General features: G+C 50.2%; 1 protein-coding gene across 1 annotated transcript in view; it reads left to right on the top strand.

The window, feature by feature from the left end:
• LOC136791632 (uncharacterized) overlaps nt 1-14,534 on the top strand; it is a 39,425-nt gene extending 24,891 nt beyond the window's left edge. Inside the window, exons 7-10 of the mRNA XM_067003368.1 lie at nt 6,188-6,338; nt 10,414-10,494; nt 11,088-11,320; nt 12,247-14,534. The gene's annotated coding sequence lies outside the window, so the exon portion shown is untranslated. The remainder of the gene's footprint in view (nt 1-6,187; nt 6,339-10,413; nt 10,495-11,087; nt 11,321-12,246) is intronic.
• Nucleotides 14,535-16,254: the final 1,720 nt, after the last annotated feature.

Genomic DNA, 16,254 nt, shown 5'->3' with positions numbered 1-16,254 from the left:
ACCCAGGTCCTTGAGCAAAAGCAATCCCACGGATGGCTTTGCCTTTGCCTGAGGCAGGAATAAGTCAGACTGTCTTCCCCAGTATGTTTTGTTTTTTGTTTGTTTGTTTGGTTGCTTTTTTTAAATGCGCTGCAAGGACTTTATCCCTTTCTATGTGTGTAGGAGTTTTGATTGGGCAGGGCTAGCTCGATTGGCAGACTAACCAGGTGGCTGTTGCTGCATGTGCATCTGTGGTGGTTTTACCTTGCTAGGCAGCTGAACTCCACCACAATTGCTCTTTCACTCCCCCTCCTCAGAAGAGGAGGGGAAGAAGAAACAGAAAGAAACAACTCATGGGTTGAGATAAGGATAATTTAATTAAAAGGAAAAATAATTATTAAGGGAAAATTGTTATTAAATAATTTAACTAAAGGGAAAGGGGGGAAAAAAAAAACACACAAAGGCTGTGTGGAAGTGCAGAGGAAAGAAATCACTCTCCACTTCCCACCAATGGGCGATGCTTGACCACGGCCTTGAAGCAGGGCCTCAACGCATGTACCCATTGTTCGGGAGGACAGATGTTTTCACAGTGAGAGCCCACCCCTCCCCTCTTCTTCCTTTTTCCACCTTCTATTGCTGAGTGTGGCATCATATGGTACGGAACATCCCTTCGGCTGCTTTACGTCAGCTGCCCTGCTGATGTTCCTTCCTCCCCTCTTGCCCACCCCCAGCCTGCTGGTGCTGGCTCGGGGGGGGGGTTGAGGGAGTCCTGATGCTGTGCCAGCATTGCTCAGCAGTAGACACGACACCGCTGTGACACCGGTGCTGTTCTAGCTACACGTGCAGAGCACGGCACTGTGTGGGCTGCCCCAGGGAAAGTTAACTCCATCCCAGCCAGACCCAGTACAGCATCCCAATGTTTGAATGTCTCAGCACCCATTGCTTTCAGCATATTCTTTATCAGTCTGCTGTATTGCGTTTTTTTGTTTCTTTGTTTGTTTTCCTGGATGCTGGTGCGGGAGAAGGGACGTGGTATACCCATTCAATGCCATGCTGTTTGGCCCAGATGTTTACGAGGTCATTGTGGAAACGAGTGCCACTGTCTGAATCAATTATTTCTGGCGTGCCGTGTTGCCATGAGACCGTGAGAAAAAGTTGCATTTTTGCAGTAGAATGCGTTTTTGCGGTGGAACATTCCACTAACCTTGCACATCCAAAAGTGATTGTGCAGGCATGACAGCAGCACTGCAGTGGAGAGGACGTTAAACAGATAAGGGGAAGGTCCCACTGTCCCCAGATAAGGAGGATAGGTAAGAAAAACAGGACGAGCAGTGCAAAATCAGTAAAAGCAAGAGATCGTGGGCCCTGTGGTCACAAGACAAGATGGGGGGTAGAAATTAACAGTTGGTCAAGTAAAATTGGATATACATGGTATAGCAACAAGTGTTGAGTAGCTTGTGAACCTGTAGTACTCAACCAGTGAGGAAACGGGAGGAATCAAGCGTTGGGTAAGAGGGAATATAAGGTTACGATAGACTTTTGCTGGTTGCTCCCGCTCGCAGGACCCCCGCCGCAGCAATCGTGAATAAAACAGCTTCACAGAAGACCCTGTCTGAGCAAGTTACTGAGGTTTTTCTCGCAAGACTTGCTTTTCAAAGCCCAGGATGGTGTTCCGGGTGGAAAGCTATGTTTCCGGCCCTGCGGTGGCTGCTTCCAGCACCCCGAGCACACGGCGCTTGCCAGCTTTACGGGAGCAGGTTATGTAGCGGGGCGGCCCTTCGGCTGTCGGGGGAGGGGAAGGCGACAGGGTCTGGCCGCGATGCCGGGGCAGCGGGAGCCTCTCCGGCTGCCGAGCTTCAACCTGCCGCACAGCTCAGCGCCGCGCAGCCGTTTCCTCGCTGCCTCAGTCCCCCCCCTCCGGGAAAGGCGAGAGAATAGGGGGTGGGGTGGGGTGGGTAAAGCGTGCGGGTTGAGATAAAGACAGTTTAATAGGACAGCAAATTAAGAGAAAGTAACGACACCAACGTGTACGCACACGCAAAGCTACCGCCGCACGCTGCAATTGCTCACCGCACGCGTGTCCGGTTGCCCGGCCGGTTCCTGAGCAGCAGCCGCCCCCCGGCCGTCCTTCCCGGTTCCGGACACCCCTTCGCGGCCAGCTCGGGTCGCCGTCCCGGTCGCGCCTCCTCCCGGCTCCCGGAGCAGACAAAGCGTCTCCCCTCCGGCTCGAGCGCGCTCAGCGCTCGCAGCCCCTCCTCGTGCGGCGGCTCCGCTCCCCCGGTCGCCGCGCCGGGCCGAGCCCCGCGGCCCCGTGCCTCGCTCCGGAGGCGTCCGCAGGCGCTGAACGGAGGGTCGGAGGACCCCCGCCGGCGGCAGCCTTCTGCCGAGCCTTCCTTGCCGGCGAGAGCCCCCCAGCCCGGCCCGGCCGGCCGCGCGCAGGTCCCGCGGCGCTGCTCGGTGCCGCCGGGGCGGGCGGCCCGGGGCCCCGGCCAATGAGGCGGCGGGCGGCGGCGCGGCTCCGGGGAGATGGGCGGGGCATGCAAATCACGCCGGAGGGGAGGGGAGGGAGGGCGGGCGAAGGGGCGGGGCGACCGCTCAGAGGGGGCCGAGCTGCGCCAATCAGCGCGGAGCGGAGGTCGGGCGCAGGGGCTCGGTGGGCGGGGCACGCGGGCGGCGAGCCGCGGGGAGGGAGAGGCGGTGCCGGGGGCGGGGCATGCAAATTTCGCGCGGGGCCGAGCGAATCGGGCGCGCGGGGGCCCGAAGGGGCCGCTGGGTGGCCCCGGCGACGCGGCGGCGGGGCGCTCGGGGGTCACGGCTGCGACCGGAGCGCCCGAGAGTGGGCGAGGGCGGCGAGTTGAGCCCCGGGAGGGCGGGGACGAGCGGTGGAGCAGCGGCCGTGAGGTGGGGGTGGTGGGCGCGGGAGGGGGTGTGTGTGTGGGAGGTTGGGTTGTCGTTTGCTGCACTTTAATGCCCAGCACTAGTGGTTTGGAGGGTGGGGCTGTAAGTGGAGGGTTGCAGGGGCTTCCCGCTTCTGCCAGTGAATTGGCAGAGTAATTAGGAACCGGCTGTTGCTTCGTGGGATGTTCAGAATGTTGGTCTGGTAAATGGGAAGGGATCCTGGCGTGCGTATCTGCATCCTTGATCGTAGCAGCAGGAGTTTTGACGACCCTTGGTTGTTGCATTATCCCCTGTGTAAAAGGACTAGTACAGCGGTTCACTGAAACTGCGCTATTGAAACAAATGACCGTGGAGCCACCACCTTACTCCCGTAAGGTGATGATATTAGAGGGGATGGAAAGCAAAGAAGGTGAAGAAGAGGAAGAGATCTACCAAATTACACCGCAGAGAAAAGTTTTGCAAAAATCAACAATTTATAAAGAAGAAAAGGGGGGAATTGTGGGAATAAAAATGTTGTTTTTGCAGAGTTACGTTGTTTAGAGGGAAGTAATGCAGTGTTGAGGCTCGCAGTGATAAGAAAGCTTAACGGACAACCTTGTAAAATGCAGACAACCGGACTCCTCAGAGCAGCTAGATGAAAATCACGGTGTCAAGTCAGATCAGTGAAGAAACATTACCACTTCAAACAGTAAAAAAGTCAAAAGACATTTGAAATTGAACAGGCCGGCAACTGAAGGCCACGTAGTGTCTGTGAAGCGTCGGATAGGTTGTGAACCCGGAATACCCAGTCAATGGGGAAACAGGGGAGGGTCCCGGTCGTCAAGAAAGAAAGTACATAAACCGTACTGTGCGACTAGTAGGCGCGCTCCTGCTTGTGGGACGCGTGCCATTGCGATCGCGAATAAATTACTGCTTCACTGAGACCCTCGCCTGAGCCTAAGCTACTGGCTACGGAGTGTTTCTCACACTCCCTGCGCGTAATCCTGGCTACAATATACCGCGTTATTGAAGGTGCCTTTTAAACAACATTGATAGAAACTCAGGGGGCGATAGTACTGACCCTGGGTGTGGAACTATCCACGCAGGGAATAATCCACACTGCACCAAATATGGTAGCCACAGGAACGCCAATATACATAGCGCACGCCAGATGCAACGTGAGAATCCTGCAACTGGATGGCCTGTCCCAAATGGCGAGAGGTGGTACTGGCTACGTGGCAATAAAGCCAGGAAGGTGTTGCCCCTGGGATGGAAGGGAGCTTGCACCCTGGAGGCAATAATTCCAAACGTAACTATTATTGAAGACCCACAAAGCCAAAGGCCCCTTGAGACCACACGCAGGATTAAGCGGACTCCAGACAATTCTCTAGTAAAATTCTCTAGTATTTCACAGCTTTGCAAGGTGGTTTTTACCTTGGTTAGGGGTGGGTGAATTAGAAAAAGCTATTGTAAATATCTCCGCTATAACTGAAGAACTAGAAAATAAGTTTGATAAGTTTGCAAAAATAGGACTGTAGAATCGAATAGTATTCGATTCATTAATAACCTCATAAGGAGGAGCGTGCACTGTAATTAATGCTAGTTGCTGTATATATGTAGATCAAACGGGACGAATTTGACTGATATTTGGGGGGAAAAAAGTATACTGGGGGGGCGTGGGGAGGAAAGATCCTACATAGAGTAGCTCAAGATGACAGTTCCTGGGCATTTAGAAACATTTGGGAGAAACTAACTTCGTGGTTACCTGAACAGAATTGGCTCAAACCACTATTTGTTGGTATTGTAAAAATAATGGCTTTGTACGCCTACCATCCCCCGTGACATCCGTAGAAGACTATTGCGCCTTAACGTTGGAGAAACTCAAGAGCGCGGTACGTGAAGAGGTGCAAAAACAACAGTAGGAGTAAGGAAAGGAGAGGAGGGAACTGTGAGAAACTAAGTTGTGTTTTTGCAGTAGAGAACTAATTTTCTGTATTCCGAGGTAGTTGTGCAGTCATAATGAGGAGAAACGCCACGTGGGTAAGCGGACAGTAGGCGGCCTCACTGTTCCGAAATAAGGCAGAAGCTTGAGGAAAAACAGGTTGAGCAGCGTGGGCACGGTAAAACAAAGATCACAGGTTCCTGAAACATAAGAAAGGGGAAAAAAAAAAGGAAAAGAAGGGAGAAATTAAAGGGTTGAAAAAGAAGTAAGATTGTACATACATGGGACAGAGGAGCGTCGAGTAGCTTGTGAACCTGCAGTACTCGGCCAATGAGGACACAGGGGAGGGGATCGGGCGTCGGGGAATAGGGAATAAAAGTTGATGCTGTGCTTACTGCAATGCGCTCCTGATCGGCAGGACGCCCGCCACTGCAACCGCGAATAAAATAGCCTCAGAGAAGTTCGTGTGTCAAGAAAATTATTTGAGACGTTTCTCGCAGATATACTTGACGAGGGAGGACCAAGAACACCCGCGCCTTCTTTAAAAAAAATAAATAAATAAATAAATAAAAAGCAGCACAGGAGCAGCCTGAGAGTCGCCTTCCCACACGGAAGCGGCGCCGTGATTGGCTGGACCGTGAGGGCGGAAGTGGCGTCACGGCTAGCCTTAACTCAGGGCGGAAACGCTCCGTGATTGGCTCGGAGGAACGCAGGGCGGAGGTGCCGTGCAGGGCTTGCCGGAGCTATGGGCGGAAGCTGTCGGGCCGGGCCGCACTGGGCTCAGCTCGGGCCGGGCCGCCGAGGCGCGGTGCCGCAACGAGGTTGGTGGTCGGTGCCGCCCCGGGCCGGGCCGGGAGGGGACGAGGCGGCGGGCGGTTGGGGCGCCACGCGGTCGGCAGCTTCTGCGGAAACGGCCCTTGTGCGGGGCGGGGGCGGCGCCGCGCCGGAGCGGAGCGGACCGGGCGTGCGGCGGCGTCTGCACTGCGCGGGGCTTCGGAGGGCTGGGGGGGAAGGGGGCGAAGCGGCGGGGGGGGGGCGGTTGCGTGCGCTTGGCCGACTCCCCTCTGCGTCGGATGGACTGCTCCGTCCCGCGGCATGCTGGGAGCTGTAGTTCTGTGGTGCGCGGCCGGTCTTTCCCCGAGCCGGGGCCGGGGCCGGGCCGTGCGCGCCGGGAGGCGCAGGTTGCCGCTGGCTGCGAGCGCGGCTGCCGGCGGTGAGGCGAGCGAGAGCCTTCGGGGGCGCTTCCCCGGAGCGTCGGGCCGGGAGGGGTGGGGGCTGCGGCGGCCGGGCGCGGGTCCTCGCTGCGCTCGATCGTCGGGCTGCGCCTCGGAGGTTTTCCTCCCCCCGCGTGCTGACGGCCGGCTCTCTCCTTTTCCTGCGGCTCACCAGGGCAGAAGCAGCTCCCCGCCGCTGGGACCCCCGCGGGGTTTGTCGCCGAGCGAAGGTGGCGCAGCAGCTGAAGGGAGGAAAGCTGCAGCTGGCGTGCTGCAGTCGCAGGTGTCCCAGGAGAAAGAGAAGCCCGTCTGTCCCAGCTGTCCGGGTAAGTCGCAGCGACCTCCGGGTGAAATCCAGGTGTGCTTTAGTAATTTTCCTGCACCTCAGGCTCAAAGGCCTGATTGAATTTGCATAACTGTGAACGGATGAACAGATTGGAGGATTTTTTTTTTTTTGGAAGGAGGCAGTCCCTAAACCGATGCAGTCTAACTGCATCTAAGATGTAGGTTGTTACTTCCATAAGCTATAAAGGAACTTTACATGTTTTTTAAATGGAGTCTCATGTGCGTGCGTTTGGCTTGTCCTGATGGCTGGTGTAGGTGATTGCTCACATGACCAAAAACTCCTTGTGCTGATGTTGGATCTGCCCGTTGGTAAAGGACCGCATGTTCAGCTTTTTTTCCTTACCGTGTCGTAGTTATTTTATTATTTTTTTTCTGAAAGAAAGGGCGGATTTTTCATTGGTTTCTCTGTGAGCATATCGAACCAGATTGCAGTAAATACACGTAAGCGAGTAGGCTGCAGCACGTACTGGTCAGTATCAGAGTACTACTCTGCTAGCAGAGGAGAGCCAGATGAAGATGTTCAGGGTAAGGGCTTGTTCTGCCTCAAGTTGAATGGAAAGATGCTGAAGTTGAGCATCCCGGGGAATGTTTGTAGGACTATTTTTAGACGACGAAAGTTCAAATGGCTGTCGATGAAGGGGATTTTGTTGGCTCTTTTAGACAGCTATTCCTACCGAAGATCCCATCGGTTACAAAAGGTGGTAACCTTGCAGTTTCTACGGTCTGTAGCAAAATAAACTGGCAGATGAATAAATGAGCAGGCACAAATACATGTGACTCTATAGCCATGTTGTGGTTTAACGTAGCTGGCAGCTAAGCACCACATAGCCGTTGGCTTGTCCTCCCCTCTCCCTCTCTGGGATGGGGGAGAGAAATGGGAAAGTGAAGCCTGTGGGTTGAGATAAAGACAGCTTATAAAAACAGGAAAATAATAATAATAATGATAATAGTACTACTAATAATAATGTGCACAAACAAGTGATGCGCAATGCAATTGCTCACCACCTGCTGACCGATGCCCAGCCTATCCGCAAGCAGCTGGTCCCCCCAGTCCTGCTAGCCACCCCTATATATTGTTTAGCATGACGCCAGATGGTATGGAATACCCCTTTGGCCAGTTTGGGTCAGCTGCCCTGGGTCTGTCCCCTCCCAGCTCCTGCTGCACCCCCAGCCTGCCCACTGGCAGGACAGAAAGAGAAGCTGGAAAGTCCTTGGCCTGGTGTAAACACTGCTCTGCAACAATTAAAACATCAGCATGTTATCAACACTTTTCTCAGCCTAATCCAAAACATAGCACCCTACCAGCTACTAGGAGGAAGATTAACTCTATATTAGCTGAAACCAGGACAAGCTGAGGTTAAATAACCTGCAGTTTCTTCTGTTTTATCTTTCAAAGAATGTTCTTGCTGAGCACCTGAGCTTTTTGCTCACCTTACCGAGGAAAGGAATGGCTGTGCTTCTTCCCCCCTCATCCCTATTTTTTTTCCTCTTCTCCCTCGATGACAGGGACTTGAAATGTTTTTCTCAGATGTCCATGTGAAAGTTTTAAAGAATGCTAATGGTGAACACTGACAGAATTGGGTGACCTTTTAAAGGTGGAGGGTAAAGAACGTGGAAATTCCTAGTACGTTAATGTTACTTTGTTAACAAAACTGATGTAATAGCCACTTGCTGTTTCTGTTTTTTTGGTTTGGCTTGGTTTTCCTTTCAGTAGTCTCCCGAAAGGCTTTTGTTGACAAAACTTTGGTCTGCTTCAGCTTTAAGAATTACCCTAGAAATAATGAACAAGTGCTTGCAGGGCTTTCCAGAATGCTAATTGTAGTCAGTCAAGAATGACTTGGGAGGCAATTCCTTTCACGTAATCGTAGAGTGGTTTGGGTTGGAAGGGACGCTTAAAGATAATCTAGTCCATCCCCCCTGCCTCGATCAGTGGCGTCTTGCACTAGGTCAGGTTGCTCAAAGCCCCATCCAGCCCAGCTTTGAGTACCTCCAGTAATGAGGCCTATACAACTTCTCTGGGCAGCCTGTTTCAGTGTCTTACTACCCTCATTGAGAAGAACTTCTTCCTTTTGTTCAATCTAAATCTATCTTCCTTCAGTTTAAAACTTGTCTTGCCTTGTCGCTACAGGCCCTGGTAACAAGTCCTTGCCTGTCTCTTTTGTAAGTCCACTATACGTGTTTAAAGGTAGTAATGAGGTCTCCCCAGAGCCTTCTCTTCTCCGGGCTGAAGTGTGACACAGCCCTTCTCCTGGTGCTGGCTTGCAGGTCAGTGCCGAGCTACCGGAAGGAGGTTTTTATGTACTTTGGTACTTCCTTCAAAGGGAAGTTGAAGTACAGACAAGCTGACTGAGAACACTCCAAAGTGGTAGACGCGAGACGTTTTGTAGGACGCCAGCTCTTTTCCTCTGTGAGCGGAAGGAAAGCTTGTTCGGACACAGGTATCTATCACAGAGTGATGCAGCTCTCGTTACCACTTCTGCTGACTCCTGAAGTGTTCCTATGCGCTGGTCTGATATCCCTGCCCATCTGTGGCAGAAGAGTTTGTCCCTCAGATTGCAGAAGCAGCATTGTGGAATTTAGGTTTTGGAATGTATTGAGATTGTACTCCTGAAATCTGATCTATTTCAAGATACTACCTATCCTTTCAAACCTTGCTTCTCTGAAATCCAAGTCGTTGTCATTACCCCAGAAATACCGAAGGGAGAAATGCTCCATTGAGCAAATTATCAGAAAGACAGAATCAATTTAGGCAAGCCTCTCTCCCGTGGAATTTGTGGATTCCTTAAACTGGCCTGGCAGGAGTATTTGAAGTAAATACTATCCAAGAAAAAATTATTCTCACGTGTCCCCTCAAGACTAGGAGATGGTTACCCAGCAAAATGCTTGCTCGAGGCACGGGCTCAACAGCTGATTAAGTAATTGGAGTGTGTGGGATAAAATACTGCAGACAGCACAGTCCACGCATTTGGTTGTTTAATGCCACTGAGATATGCTTTTATAGCAGAAATGTGTCAGAATTAACAGTAATACAAGGAAACGATGCAAACCTGGAGGTAGGCAGTGAGCTTTGTGAGCAGGGAGTGCTGGTGTGGCCCTGTTCCTCTGACTACACCTGTGCGAATCAAGTAGGGGAAGTGAGTGTGGATGTGGTATTTCAGCCCTTTCAGGGAGCTGAACGTCACCTGAAAAGATGACGACATCCCTGCCCTGAAGGACCTGCCCACCACAGTCTGTAGCATTGTGTGCATTTGTAGATTGCTGGGCCTGAGAGTAGGGGACTATGGGATGTTGGGGCTGGGATTTGATTTGGGGATTCCCCCCAGCCCCACAAGCTTAGCTTTTAAGTTAAAGCTTGGAAATAGAAGAGGGAGTGAGGGAAGAAAAAAGCAAAGCCTTACGGAGCCTCAGCTCCATTGAGGAACGAATAACAGTCTGTCTGCCTCTGGAAGAACTTCCCACTGCTGAGGATAGATGGGGTGGACCCCAAAAACTAGATGGGATTCTGTGTGAGCTGGTAATACTGCCAGCAGGACTCCATAGCTGACGAGAGACATTATTTGTTTTGATGTCCGTCACAATGAAAAATGCTTGTTTCATCCAACCTGGGGAAGTAGTATCAAACTCACAGACAGAAACAATATTAGTAAGACTCTATTATACAGTCATTGTGAAAGTTTAGCATAGCGAAGAAACTGTGTGTATAAGGTGAAAAATGGAGTCATACCTCTGAGAAGTCCCAGTTTGTGGTCTTTAATCTTTTTTCTTGTTTTTTTTTTGGGGGGGGGGAGGGGAGGGAAGGGGGGTCATGAGGGAGAGAGACGAACATTACCCAAAAAGGTGACAAAATCCGTGCCTAAAAAGCTCACCTGCTACAGCTTTTATAAATGATCTTTGCACTGCAAGTTTCAGTTTTCATGAAGCCAAATTGACATAAATCTGAAAATTCCCATGGGTTTAAAAGAACGCTTACTGAAATATTCTTGTCATTCACAGTAATAATGGAGTGAGTGAACTTGTTCCGCATAGTGACCTTACTTTATTGTTTTTGTATTCCAGCAAACCTGTGCAATCCCAGGAGTGTAAGTACAGTCTTGTGTAGCATTGTCATTCTGCCCCACCACTCTGATATCTAACAAGGTAATACTTTCTGGATGTTGTCTACAAATTCTTTCCTTTCTTATGTAAGAGGTAGATGCATGTATTGCCTAGTTTGTCATAGATTGTTGCTGAAGTACTGTTTTATTTGTATTTGTGAAGACAGCAGAATCAAAGATAGCAGCTCGGCGACTTCCACCGAGATGGTCATTAATATAAAACAGTGAAGTTTCTAGCATATATTAAAAAGCCTGGAGGAGTTAGCATAGCTTGCAGGAAATTGTGCTGGAAAGAGATGATATTTGACAGCAAACATGAAAATGTTGTCTTTTTACCAAGAATGATGAGAACTGCTGCGTCCGCCCTGTGTTTGGATGGGTAAGTGGGGTGAGTGAGTTAAGAGGAGCTGAGCGTGGAGTTTGTGGCGGAATTGAGAAACGAATGAGATAATTTAACCTCTTTTCCGTGCATGTCTTTTTTTTTAAATCCCATACTTTTGTTATTATCAAGAATTTTTAATGTAACTCTCTATTTTAACTGGTTTGGTTTTGTGGATAGCAGCTAACTATAGAAAGAACTAAGATCCTAAAGTGTCCTTGGAGCCGCTAACTCTACTTCTTTATCTCTTCCCTAAGAAGACGTCCTGGATTTAAAGACGGTGTGTATTAAATGAAGTATGAGAAGAAACAGCTTCTTCGGACACTGGCGCTCCTCTTCTTCAGCTCGTGCAGAAGGCTGACAGCCTGTCTCACTCTTGTCAGTGCTATCCCACCAGCTCCTGTAGGAGCTCAGCACCGCGTTTGGCCTGTTGCGATCTTCCCGCTCCCCTCATTTCTGTGCTGCAATGCCACCATGCACGAGAAGTCAGGTAGGATCTGAAGACCTTTGAAATTGCTAAAGAATCAAACCTCAGCTGTCAGTTTTAGCCCATTGTATTCCAGACGTTTGCTTTGCTGGATGATAGTTTCGTTTTTGATTTTGTAATACGTTCTTTGTAGAGGTTATTTTAAGCAGACAAGTAGGTAGCCTCCTTCTTTTGGTGGATTTGTGCAGGTTTTAGCTGAGCTTTGCACATCTGAGCGATTGCCCAGTGGCTGTTCTGGTCTTGACGCGTCCCTAAAACCTTTGTCCGCCTCACCCCTCCTCTTTGTGTATTAAGATGCATGTTTGCGTAAAAATTATGTACACCGTGCATAAGCCCCCCAGTGGTTATGGGGCATTTTCAGCATTTCACAGATAAGACTCTGTGTTTACTTAATCACTTAGGCATAGTCCTGGCTTTCAGCGTAGGCATAGCTAATGATTGTTATTCAAGTGGTTATGAAGTTCCCAACGTTTGTTTGTTTATATATATATATATGTAGAGAGAGAGAGAGAGAGATACATACACATATGTATATGTATGTATATACATAAATGAAACTGAGTCTGTGGAGTAAAAGACTTGTCTGCTTGCTGTATATACTCACGTATCAGCAGACTCATACACAAGCTGATCCAAACTGGGTGCCAAGCTGTGCCTTTTTTGTCGCATGGAATATGCAATCTGTGCACCTCAGGTGTACCTTGTCTATTAACTATCTCTTACATTGTGCCACCCCATTAATATCAGTGGATGTACCCAGCACCACCTTGGGGCTACATAGAATGTGGAAATTTCTAGTATGTTAATGTTACTCTGTTAACAAAACTGACGTACTAGCTGCATGCTGTTTCTATTTTTTTGTTTTTCTTTTCAGTAGCCTCCCCAAAAGTTTTTGTGGACATGTTGTGTATCTTTTCTTGTTCTTCCAGGATTCACTTGGCAGGGAAGACAACCATGGAATCCAAGGGCTGTGGACAACCATCTACCAGATGGTTGTTGAAGATGCCTTCGGTCACGTCATTTGTCCTTTTAGCTCGCCCTTTCCTTTATCTTGAGTTGAATTTTTGTGCAGCGCTATGTTTGCAGTGGTAACACTGCTGCTGAGGTGTTTTCGATTAAAAACGATCTTAACTGTAATAGTGAATTCACTGAGTGTGGCTTTGTATAACGACTTCCACGACCATAACATTTTTCTCCTTTGTCACAGATAGGAGGAAAACTCTTTAGAGAGAGATGGAGAAGGAATTAATTATACCTCTGCCTCATCCCATGAGACCAGAAGACGTGTAGTAACTGTAAGCTGCGATTCTCAGGAGACATACTAAGCATCTCTGGTTCCTTCTCGGCCTGCCCCCCTAAGGCCTTAGGGATGAGAAATCTTAGGCTTAATGTTTTTCTCTATGAAATACTGTCGTGTTAAGGGGCGTAGCTGACTAACTGTTACGGGTCTGGTCGGATTCGGGGTACTGAACTACCACGGTCACGGATTCACCAATAACGTAGGACACCCTCGCTCTAGTTGTGTTCAATGAGAACTGTCACAGCTAGGAACAATGCAACGAAGGGCAGTTTATTACAGCAACAGGGACACAGGTTCTTTGGAATTGCCGGCGATAAATTCACTGTCCGCAAAAGCAAGCGAGCACGCATGAAATACACGGGTACTCGTCCTGGCTATTAACGCATTAAAAGGCACAAAGGCTCTAGAGATTTCTGAGTTTCTACGGAGACGCCTGGTACAACCAAGCATTCAGATCTTACCCCACGACATCCCAGTGCGGGGGGAAGAGAGGCTCAGCCCGTCGACTGATCCCGGAAGTCAGAAAGGTATCCTTCGTGATGGTATCTTCCCTAACATCCCCTTTCACTTAAGCCAATTTACATTATCCACCAATCTGTTCTCTTTAGAGACCAGTGATAGGACCCGTGGGAATGGTGTCAACCTGCAGCAGGAGAGGTTCAGGCTAGACATCAGGAAGAGGTTCTTCACTGAGAGGGTTGTTGAGCACTGGAACAGTCTCCCCAGGCCGGTAGTCGCTTCACCAAGTCTGCCGGAGTTTAAGAAGCATTTGGACTGTGCACTTAGTCATATGGTCTGAATTTTTGGGTTGACCTGTGTGATGCCGGGAGTTGGGCTCGATGATCCTTGTGGATCCCTTCCAATTCGGGATATTCTATGACTCTGTGATTATTTTCTGTCCCTTTTAGGTGGAGCTTGAGTGACTCTAGTCAGGCATATCTTGGTTATGATTTGTAAAGTTTTCTTGCTTTCGTTTAAAGCTATAGGGGTCTGAGAAATTCAGAGCGTGTGCTCAGTGAGGGGCGGTCGCAGCTTGGAGGCATGGAGCTTTTGGGATGGAGGTGTGGTTTGGTATTATAGTGATGATATAATGAGCAAAAGTTCACTAGAGTACAGCGTTCTGTCAAAACCATGACAGGTGGTTGGCTCAGGGTGTGAGAAACAAAGTTGTGTTTTTGCAGTAGAGAATTACTTTTCTGTATTCCAAGGTAATCGTGTAGTCATAATAAGGAGAAATGCTAAGTAGATAAGTGAAGGGAATGAGGACACAGACTCCAAAATAGTCGAGAAATGGAGACCCTTTATTGTTCCAATGCCAGATATTATATAGCTTTCTGAACCAGCTACATGCACTGCACGCAGCTAGCGTGCGTAGTTACAGACTTCTGATTAGTGCATTCCTTTTGATCATGCATAGCCCTCTATAGGCCCGTCCGAGCCTAGCAACTTCTTACTGGTTCCCACTTTCTCTTATTCTAGCCTGGTTACCACTCTATGCCTGTGAGTAACCTTCTTCTTAACCCTTAGTGCACCGCTGTATCAATCAGCTCCAGTTTATCACCGAATGGGTCACCTGTAGATAAGTGGACAGTAGAAGGCCTCACTGTTCCAAAATAAGGTAGAAGCTTGAGAAAAACAAGATGAGCAGTGTGAGAACAGTAAAACAAAGATCACAAAGTTCTCAAAACATAAGAAAGGAGAAATTAAAGGGTTGAAAAAACACAAAAATTGTACATACGTGGTATAGAGGAGCGTCGAGTAGCTTGTGAACCTGTAGTACTTAGCCAATGAGGAAACAGGGGAGGTGATCAGGCGTCGGGTAATAGGGAATAAAAGGTTATGATTTGTTTACTAAAATGCGTTCCTGATTGACAGGATGCCCGCCATTGCAATCACGAATAAAATAGCTTCACAGAAGATCCTGTCTGAAGAAAATTATTTGAGATTTTTCTCACAAGGATGGTAAACATGCAGCTTATCAGTCTTGGTGTGCATAAGAGCATCAGGTCCCCGTCTCATCACAGAGCCTATCCGTGGTGTCTCCACTCTGCTCTACGCTCTGTACTGTTCCTTAGAGTCAGCACACCAAGTTCCCCTAGTGCAATAGCATGTAAAGTTGGAGGCCTAGGGAACACTTAGGTAGCGCAGCTACCCTCCACCCTGAAAGCTTTTTCAATGCTGCACATTTTCTTTAAAATGTGAATATTAGTTTAATTTGCCTAGTTACTTAAGGCAATTACTCCACAAGTACCAGAAGCGATATTGAGAAGCCTACTTCCAGCATCTCTGTTGGTAATAATAGCTTCATACTTGTGTGCTTATCCTCATGCCTTTTCCTTTCAAATACTGGAAAGGCAGAGACTGTTCAACAGAGTCATCTCTGATCCAAAAACCAAAACTCTGATTTCATCCCAAACTAATGCTGTCTGATGTCAGTAAAACTGCTATTACTCTCGGTCATCCTGGCTGTCGCAATTGTGCCTCTGTTGGACTCTCTGTCCAACCCCGTTGATCACCCCTGTCCCGCTCCCTGCCCCCCCGGTGGTTCTTCTGTCCCTCTGCCCTGCTGTCTGTCTGTCCACCCAGTTCCTCTCTTGCTGCTTGTATCCCACTTGTGCCCTTTTCCTTTTTCTTCCTCCTTCTGTGCCTCACAGCCCATTTCTGCAGGAGGCAGCTGTTCCCCAGGGCATGGATGCTGAGACGGACGGATGGACCTGCTGGATGCCTGAGCCCCGCAGCCCCCCAGGGGAAGGGGAGAATGTCTGGGCAGGGAGTTCTGCCGCAGTCTCCCTCCCAGGAGTCCTGCGTAAGAGTTTAATAAAGTTTGCTTTCTGGCTTGTGCTGCCCTCTGTGTTTGTGGACACTGTAAGTGGCTGTGGCCGTGCTGCTAGGTGCAGGTTCCTGGGTGTGGAGGGGGCAGGGGCTGGGGTGTTGGCCCCGTGTTTATTGTCCATGGGGGAGCCAATGGACACAGACAAGCGACCTGGGTGTGGGGGCCACCCTGCTGGGGAGGCTGCAGGCGGGGGGGGGGCAAGGGCAGCAATGGTGGGGGTAGGCCTGTGCTGTGTTTGCTCCCTGGGCCAGGTGTGCTGGGACTGGTCTGCGCAGAGGGAGTGATTGGCGAGCATGACCTAGGCTGTGGCTGCTGCGGAGCAGCAGGTGAGGGAGGGCCTGGGCGTCCGTGGCAGAGGGGAGGGAAGGGTGTTGGGGCGGCTGGGTCCTGCGGGACCCGTGGCTGGGGTAGTAGGCGGCGGATCAGAAAGCACGGGTTTGACTCTGGGGCGGGGCGTCAGCTGGGTCAGGTGGCTGGGAGCGTCTTGCCCCACAGCATGCCGGGAGTTGTGGTCTTTGGGCTCCGGGCTTTTGATCGGCCACATTGGTTTCCAGAGCATGCTGCGAACTGTAGTTTCACGTTGCGGCTCAGCACGGGGCCTTTTAGGATGGGCAGTTACTTCCCCAGTGCCCGTGGAGCGGGATGCTTTTTCTTGCCGTTCTTGTGTGGTGTTCCACGCGGCTCCCGCCGCTTCCCTTAACGAGCAGACGTCCTGGGAAGCCGTGCCTGCCGTTCTGTTTCCGCCCATGCATGGAGCAGGGTGGCGCGGCGGCGCCTGGTGTCACCTGGTGGCCGAACAGCGGG

Source organism: Anser cygnoides, chromosome 10 (genome assembly GCF_040182565.1).
Source record: "Anser cygnoides isolate HZ-2024a breed goose chromosome 10, Taihu_goose_T2T_genome, whole genome shotgun sequence".
In the NCBI taxonomy this organism is placed as follows: domain Eukaryota; kingdom Metazoa; phylum Chordata; class Aves; order Anseriformes; family Anatidae; genus Anser; species Anser cygnoides.
The sequence above is the reverse complement of the archived record's forward strand: the minus strand, read 5'-3'. Positions and strand labels throughout refer to the sequence as shown.